Source organism: Pogona vitticeps, chromosome 5 (assembly GCF_051106095.1).
Source record: "Pogona vitticeps strain Pit_001003342236 chromosome 5, PviZW2.1, whole genome shotgun sequence".
Lineage (NCBI taxonomy): Eukaryota > Metazoa > Chordata > Lepidosauria > Squamata > Agamidae > Pogona > Pogona vitticeps.
Genome location: NC_135787.1, coordinates 156985113 through 156993477, shown reverse-complemented (window position 1 = coordinate 156993477; position 8365 = coordinate 156985113). Strand labels below are relative to the sequence as shown.

At 43.6% G+C, this 8365-nt stretch overlaps 1 long non-coding RNA gene across 1 annotated transcript; it reads right to left on the bottom strand.

Moving 5' to 3' along the window:
* Positions 1–3064: 3064 nt before the first annotated feature.
* Positions 3065–5349, bottom strand: LOC140707345 (uncharacterized). The gene is made up of 2 exons (XR_012087327.2): positions 4890–5349; positions 3065–3211 (listed from the first exon to the last, which is right to left on the bottom strand). It is a non-coding gene; the product is annotated as an uncharacterized LOC140707345 (long non-coding RNA).
* Between the last annotated feature and the right edge of the window lie 3016 nt (positions 5350–8365).

Sequence of the window (8365 nt, the reverse complement as noted above, 5' to 3'; positions counted from 1 at the left end):
CAAGCTTCTACTGTTTATATAGAGGTATGATTCTCCCCATCTCCAGAAGGTGGTTACAAAGGGTGAGTAATTTCCACCTACCACCTTTGTCTTCTTCAGCATCTAAACCTCAATTGAAACATGTCACCTGAATATCTTTTGTCAGATGAACTGCCTCAAGGCATTTACGCTGATATTTACATTGAAGCCGTTTCCAGTGAGATAACTTTATTAGTCTGTTTCAGCATGTACAGCAGCACCTTAATAATAATAATAATAATAATATTTATTTATTTATTTATATTTATTTATTTATTGGACTTATATACCGCCCCATAGCGCTACAAGCACTCTCCGGGCGGTTTACAATTTTTAATTATACAGGCTACACATTGCCCCCCCAGCAAGCTGGGTACTCATTTTACCGACCTCAGAAGGATGGAAGGCTGAGTCAACCTTGAGCCGGCTACCTGGGATTTGAACCCCAGGTCGTGAGCACAGTTTTAGCTTGCAGTACAGCATTTTAACCACTGCGCCATTGTAATTGTCATTGTAAGTATATACACAGTATATTTATTGTCATTGTAAGTATATACACAGTATACCCATACAACGAAATTCACAGACACGCAGAGACCAGACACATGCACACACATAAAATTCCCCAAACACTCCCCACCCACTAAAAGTCCCCCACTAAAAATACAAACATCTACACTGCAGGCCAAGTAACACAGTCCAACTAATTATTCACTACTGGTGGTCTTTAAGCTCATTATTAATTGCAATTATAGCTCTGGGATAAAAACTATTGAGAAAACGTGTGGTCCGAGTCTTAATTGTTCTATATCTTCTGCCAGATAGTAACAGTTCAAAAATGTTATAAGCAGGATGGGAAGAGTCTCTCAGGATGCTGTGTGACTTCTTCAGACAGCGGGATGTGAAGATGTCATCCACTTAAATAAAGTGTGCTGCTTATATACCCCCCCATAGCATTAGAGCACTCTTTGGGTAGTTTACAATTATGCAGATTACACACTGTCCCTCTACCGCAAGCTGGGTACTAGAGCTCAGTCAACTTCAAGTTGGAAACCTGAGCCTGCCAGGATTGAACTCAGGTTGTGGAGCAAAGTCTTGACTGCAGTAGTGCAGTTTAACCACTGTGCCACGAGGCTCCTCCTTAAAGACTTATTCCAGTGTGGGCTTTCAGGGATCACAATCCACTTCTTCCAATTCATGGAGTACAGTAGCTAGGCTGCAAGTTTATATATACAGAGTATAAATAAACTAAATACAGTAACTAAATAAGACAGGGAAAACAGGGCAACAATTACTTTGGTAATGTGCTTTTAAGAGTGACGATGTTCCTGTAATGATAATTAAAAGTGTTTACTACATAGGCACAATTAAATGGATGTGCTGAAGTGGCATCACATCTAACTATAGCTGTATCAAAACTGTGGAAAAATCAGGAGTGTTACTATACATATATCGGCTGAAATCCTGTTGCTTAGTGTAAGCCAAATTTGGTCTATTTCTTCCTGGTAAACAAACTGCTCTAGCTGTGATTCATACTGGACACAAATTACCAGATGAATAAGTAACTGAGCCCTTGATGTTGTGGGTGGTTGATAACAGGATATCTATGTAACCATACTTGGACTGATCATTACTGGGCCACGGTTATGCTAAAAGCCCATTGTAATCTAATTGTCATTCAGTTTTTCCCCTCTTGTTTGGTCCCCATACCTCCATCATATACTCTGTGAGTATATACCTGTGGCATAACCATTATATGCCACGTGCCTGAAGAAGTGGATTGTGATCCCTGAAAATTTGAACCCAAATATCTGTTTTATCACAGTGCACCACCTTCAATTTAATTTCCAGTTTTGCCTGAGTAACAACTGTGTTCTTTCATGGCACTTCGGCTATACAGCCTAAGAAACCTGTATTTTTTTAACCTATTGCAAGAAACAGATCTCTGAGCAGGTACTGACCATGTATTTCCGCAGATCAGAAAATACCTACAGCAGATCCTGGTTCACTGATGTGTCTTGTTCCTGTACACACGATCGTGGAACTATACAGTCCATCCTAATAAGAGCACAGTCTACTTGTGGATTTTGGACACTTCGTTTTGTTCCAAAACAGTTTTGTTTTCCTATCACATTGAATAGTAGTTCTTCATATCAGCAGTGATTCTCTTAATGCCTTTAATAAGCAATGTGAAGTATCAAAGACTAACATTTAGCTGGGCTATTTAGAAAACAGAACAAAAACTACAGTCTTACATTTTTGAAGAAGAGAGTGAATAAAAACATAGAGCTGTTGAGAAATAAATAACAAATAGCAAAGGAGCTTAGTGCCAACCCCAAAAATTACAATGAGTCCAACATGAGTATTATCCATTTAGGATGTTTAAGCAGGAAATGCAGGTTTTAAATCTTGTATTTCAGATCTCATGGGGATTTGCCAACCTAACTACAACAAATCCAGAGGTTTTATGCCTATAGGTTGTTTATCACTCCCCCCACCCCATGTTTAAAACACATTCTCATAGACTCATTTACTAGTCCTTGTAAATGCTTTAGACTAAGTATTAATGAAAGGAGCTGGGTTAACAAAGCTAAAGCAGTAGTTAGCTTTAGCCAATAAAACAAGAACAAAAACGATGGAGGCAGAAAACCCCAAAATAATATTTGTCCAGCAGAAAAGCCAGTCACTGAAGTTATATTGCTGTCACTTGCAGAGATGTATACAGTATATTCAGGAGACTCTGCTGCAGATGGCTTTAAATTTGCTTTCACTGACGTCTGAAGGGCTCACTGGCTTCCTGCATGTGTTGGACACATAATATATTTAGGAAGTCATATAGGAGACCAACAGTGCCTCTCCCACTCCTTCACGCCTGCAGCAGACATTGTTCCCACTGTTGAAGAGGCTCCTGCCTCTTGTGACATCACAAGGCCCCACACCGTGACCTCACAGAGACCCATTCCAAGGCATTGGGCCCCAGATATTATAATGAGGGGATGGGGAAGACGCTCTCATGAAAGCCCGACAAACAAGACAACACTTCAAAACCATTCCAGAAAAATACTTTTATTGGTTTTTGAAAAGAGGTTAACCGGGTATCCCGGTCCTCAATGGAGACAGCCCGGCTCAGCTCCAGCAGGACGCCTGCCTTCTGGTCCCTCGCATCCCCCTGGGGAAAAGGACACTTCGGGCCCTGCAAGAAAAAGAGAGAGAAAAACACCAACTAAGGGGTGAGCTCGTCCATGGCCGTCAACTGGCTTCAACCCAGGCATATCCGCCAACCAATGTTCTGGCAACTTTATTCCAAAGTTCCGCCTGCCAACATCCACTGGCTTCCACCAGGAATATCCACCCATTCATCTCTTCCAGCCTCCGCCAGCTCCCAAATGCTTGAGTCACACACACACCCCGACAACATCCCCATGGACGCCAACCACCCCATTTACACACACACACCAGCCAGCCCCCCCGACACACACAAACCTTCACTCCACCAGCCATTCACACACATGCTGGGCTTCCATCTACCAAGATCCACCAAGCTTCCACCAGCTGGTTTCAGGAGGCTAACATCCACCACTGGCTTCATCCGCCAAACTCTGCCATCCTCCGCCTGGCGGCCTCAGCCAGCTTCCAGATGCAGATTCCACCAGCTTCTGTCTGCCAATGTCCACCAACTTTCCCCAGGTCCATCGCCAACAGCAGCCAGCTTCAAGGCAAGGGATCTCCGCCAGCCTCGAGCTGTTAACTCGCAAGCCCACTTAGCAAGTTCAGAACTTGCCTTGGGCAGAAGGGCTGGGTCCCCTGCAGCTGCCACTGCTGCTGCCCTCTCTGCTAGGCTGCCCTCTGGCCACTGGCCTCCCCTCTGGTCTCCTGCCCTGTCCAGCAAGCCCCTTTTATCTGCTAGCAGAGAGGTGGGGCCTCTGTGAGGTCACAAAGACCCAGGAGGATTGGGGGGGCTGGGTTCCCAAGGCAGCAGCACCCATGGGATTGGCTGTCCTGAAGATGATGTCAACAATCCCTCTGATCATGTGATTTACCCACAGAAGCTTGCATTTTATATGATTTTAAAATACATTTTTATTAGTGGCCTATAAATGTATCCCCTGTCACCAATTCCTCTGATTGTTAAATCTCCCCATGTTGACCTTCTGAGAGGATTCTAGGCTGGAGCTCCAAAAAGTTATCTTCCAGCATCTGCACTAAAAGGAACTTTCCTAAGCTCTTAGGGGGGAAAATGAAAGTAATAATTGAATAAGGATGGGCACAGTAACACAATCCAGCCTTTGACCCTTTGGGGGATCTCTCTCTCTCACTCTCTGCCTCTTTTTGGACATTTTTTCTTGTCCTTGCCATGAAAAAGATAGTTTAAGGAGTCAATTAAAAAAAGACCTAAGTGTTTGAAACACATACCAGTATTTGAACAACATCCCTGCACTATCAAACATGCAGTTGTGTTTCAAAGATGTCCCCAAACTTTTGGAACTCCCTCCCACTGGAAGCCAGACTTGCCTCATCTTTGCTGTCTGGCTCACATGCCTGGTCATGGCCTGATTTGTTCAACCAGAATCAGCTGCAGGTAGTCATGGGAAGTTACTCAAATCTTATGAAAGTGCCAATAGGATTTCAGATGAAATGTCTTTAAATAGACAGTACTCCCTTTCTGTCTCCCTTTCAGCATTGAACACATTACTGCAAAAGTACTGCAGACAGTTGGGTATACACCTGTTTCTCTCAGGATGGGCATACAGTAGGATCCCAGTATCTGCTGGATGAGTATCCATGTTTTCACTTATCTGTGGTCTGAAATTCTGAAAATGATTGAAAGGGGGAAAAAATCCTAGAAATAAGTATTTTCACAATGTATTTACCTGAACTGGCCACTACAGGGAGCCAGAGACCATGCTATGTACTATATTGTTGTGGTGGTTCAGTTGAGGGCTTAACTGAGACCAGGCTGAAAGTGTTGAAGGGAATCAGCCAGGGAGCGCATCTGGAGGCGATGACTAATCTATAGAATAAAATGAATAGATATTGCAGATACACAATGGTGCAATTCCTTTTTTAAAAAAAAATCTGTCTGGTTCCAGAAACTATGACAATGCAGTCAGCACTCCTGCTTTGCAGATTTTTTACCAGCAGAATTCACTATGCCACAATGATAGTTACATTACATTTGCTATGAACTTTTGGAAAGCTGGATGCCTCCATGGCTCACATCTTTGTCACTATACAGTAGGACCCTCTATCCATAGGGCAGAGGTCCCCAACCCCCGGTCTGTGGCCCAGTGCTGGTCTGTGGCCTGAACCAGAGACAGACTTCCCGCCCCCCGCACATGCACTCACCCCCACACAGCTGATTTTGTGCATGCTGTGCATGACCGTGTGAGCACCGCTCTGCCATTTGTGCATGTGCATGAGTAAGTGTGCATAAGCACCGTGCCACCATTTGTGCGTGCCCGCCCGCTCATTTGCACTCGTTCGCACATGCCCACAAGCTTGGGGGTGCCCCATCTTTCCCAGCTGGTCCGCGGGATGAAAAAGGTTGGTGACCCCCTACTCTAAGTGATGCACAATTGCCTACAATTCAACAAAATCCAACAAAGCAAGCAACAAAACAACAGCAGCAGCAGCAGCAACAAAGCAGGGGATAAGGATCCAGCCTGAACTGGATGGGATTACACTCCCCCTGAAAAGTCAGGTTTGCAGGCTGGGTATGTTCCAGGATTCAACCCTGAGCACAGGTCTCAGCAGCGGCCAGGGGGGCCTTTGCACAATTAAAGCTGGTGTGCCAGCAGTATCAATTCCTTGAGATATCTGAACTGGCCATGGTGACACATGCCTTGGTTACATCTCATCTGGATTACTTCAACACACTCTAAACGGGGCTGGGCTCCCTTTGAAGAGTGTTTGGAAACTTCAACTGGTTCAAAGTGCTGCAGCCAGACTGCTGACGTGCGCTGGCTACAGTGAGGGTATATCTCTCTTATTGCTACAGCTTCACTGGCTGCCAATCTGTGCCTGGGCCCAATTCAAAGTACTGGTTATTACCTATAAAAGCACTATACAGTTTGGGTCCAGGCCATTTGAACGATCATGCCAAATCAGTCTTTTCAGTTTTTAAGCATCTCTGGGGAGACTCTTCTGTCAAGTCCACTGCCTTGCCAAGCTTGTTTGGTGAGTACACAGGAGATGGACTTCTCAGTGGCTGCTCCCAGACTTTGGAATGCACTGCCCCAAAAAGCCAGACTGGTCCTCCCTCTTGTCCTTCTATCTTCAGGCAAATGCCTTCCTTTTCAGGTAGGCTTTTAAGCAATAAGTAGGGCCCCAGAGAATGCTATACTTATTCGACTTTGAGATATTGAAACATTTTAAAATGTTTTTTGAAGTGTTTTAAATCTCAGTTTTAATATTGATTAATGCTTAATTGTTTTTAATATAGTTTTTGTACATTGTTTTAAACTTGTCGTGTATTTTGAATTGTTCTGGGCTGCTTTTGGTCCTCTATGGGGAGAAAGGCATCATATGAATGAACGAACGAACGAATGAAGTCTTTAAAAACAAGCAAAACAAATAAAAAAGCAATAATCCTTTTGAAACAGGATAGTTTCTACTATAGGTCTAAAATTCAGCTGGGAAGGAGTTATCCATTCTGCCTTGGAAAGGAATTCCATACTTGATGCAACAGAGGATATTTATTTATTTATTGGACTTCTAAACTGCCCATCTGACTGGTGGTCACTCTGAGCAGTGTACAACACCAAAACAACTATAAAACATGCAATTCAAATTAAAAAAGGAAGTTGTGGGTAGCCCCAAATGGAAAAAGGCAGTCCTAAAGCAATGCTGAATCTAGGCATACCCCCCAAACTATTGATTGGTCCTTTAACAGAAGTGCAATTCCATCCAGAGCAAGCTGTACCCCTAATCCCAGGTGGGATTGTTCTTCATCTTGTTTGGATTAAGCCTCAACCCAAATTAACTGCAGTTCTATTTATTTTGGAGATATGGACACTTCATGAGAGATTAGGCAATTCCTGAATCGGCTGACATTCCATTACATCTAAATAAGTGTACAAATGTGTAATGATTTATGTTGTATAGACTTTCCCCAAAAATAGTATGTGTGGGCAGAACTCCATACTCTTCTGTCTACTGTTCTTGGTATAGATGTCTGACCTCTTCATTTGCTCTGATGTTGGCAGATTTGCTCTTTCCATGGGGCAGATTTACCCTATGGGCTCGTAGCTGAGTGGAGAATCCATTTAAAGCTATCTATTGAAGTCCATGGCACGTGTTTTTGCCGTGAAATATTGTGATAAGCTTAATGGAATCCATGTAGAACAATGCACATTTGTACCTTGGGTTCATTGGTTTTGTGCCACGAAGGACTGTATTAATTTTGAATAAGGCTGGCAAAATGAATGAAGCAGAAAAAAATATTGTGACACTTTAAAGAGTAGCAAGGTGAGTGTTTGTCCATCAAACCACTTCTTTTAAAAGGTGCATGTGGTAGAAAAATTGAATTCAATTAGGGAAAGCAGAGTCCTGTTTAAAGCCTGTGAAGATCTATGAGGATTTGTGCCTTGGCTCTAACTCGAATTAATACCACAGCAGTTAACAAGAGGGGCTGGGATTTTCATTAGCATTTGTGTCCAGATTGCTGCATACATAGGCATTCTTCAGTCTCGAGAGATGATGGTAACATGCTCTGTATTGAGAAGTGTCCTCTCCAGAGCATGAAGCCTGGGTAAAGTAGTGTGGAGGATAGGCTGTTACCCATGCAGCAATTCCCCCCTCTCCACATTGCTGAAATGGTCCAATGGAAAGGCAATAGCCAATACAACTGGTTCCAGCAACCTCATGGGAGTTGGCAGAATGACACGAACTGCCTTCGGGAGTCCAGCTCCGGATTTTGCCTCTAGTTAACTCCTGAAGCCTTTTCCATTAATGGATACAGCCACAAGGCAGTGGAGGTTTGAAATTGGAGTTTTCCTTCTCCTAGATGGGCTGCCTTCCATGGCTGACAAGCCCCACCTACCCGGCCTGCTCTCTAATAGTGCGGAAGTATGATCCGACCCTTAAAACTTTCCTGCCTCCCAGGTGTATGCAATGCTAATTGGCTTTCCTATTTACCATATTAGGGTCAGAGATAGAGTCAGAGAATTTGAGGATTTGCTGCGCATTAGAAAGGCATAGACCTAGATGTTGATACAGCAGACTTTCATAGCCGCTGCTCAAGTACCCTCAGTAATATTTGTGTGCCCAGTTGAGGAGGGAGGGAGGGTGAATGGAACATTCTCTCTCTCTCTCTCTCTCTCTCTCACTCACTCACTCACTCACTCAC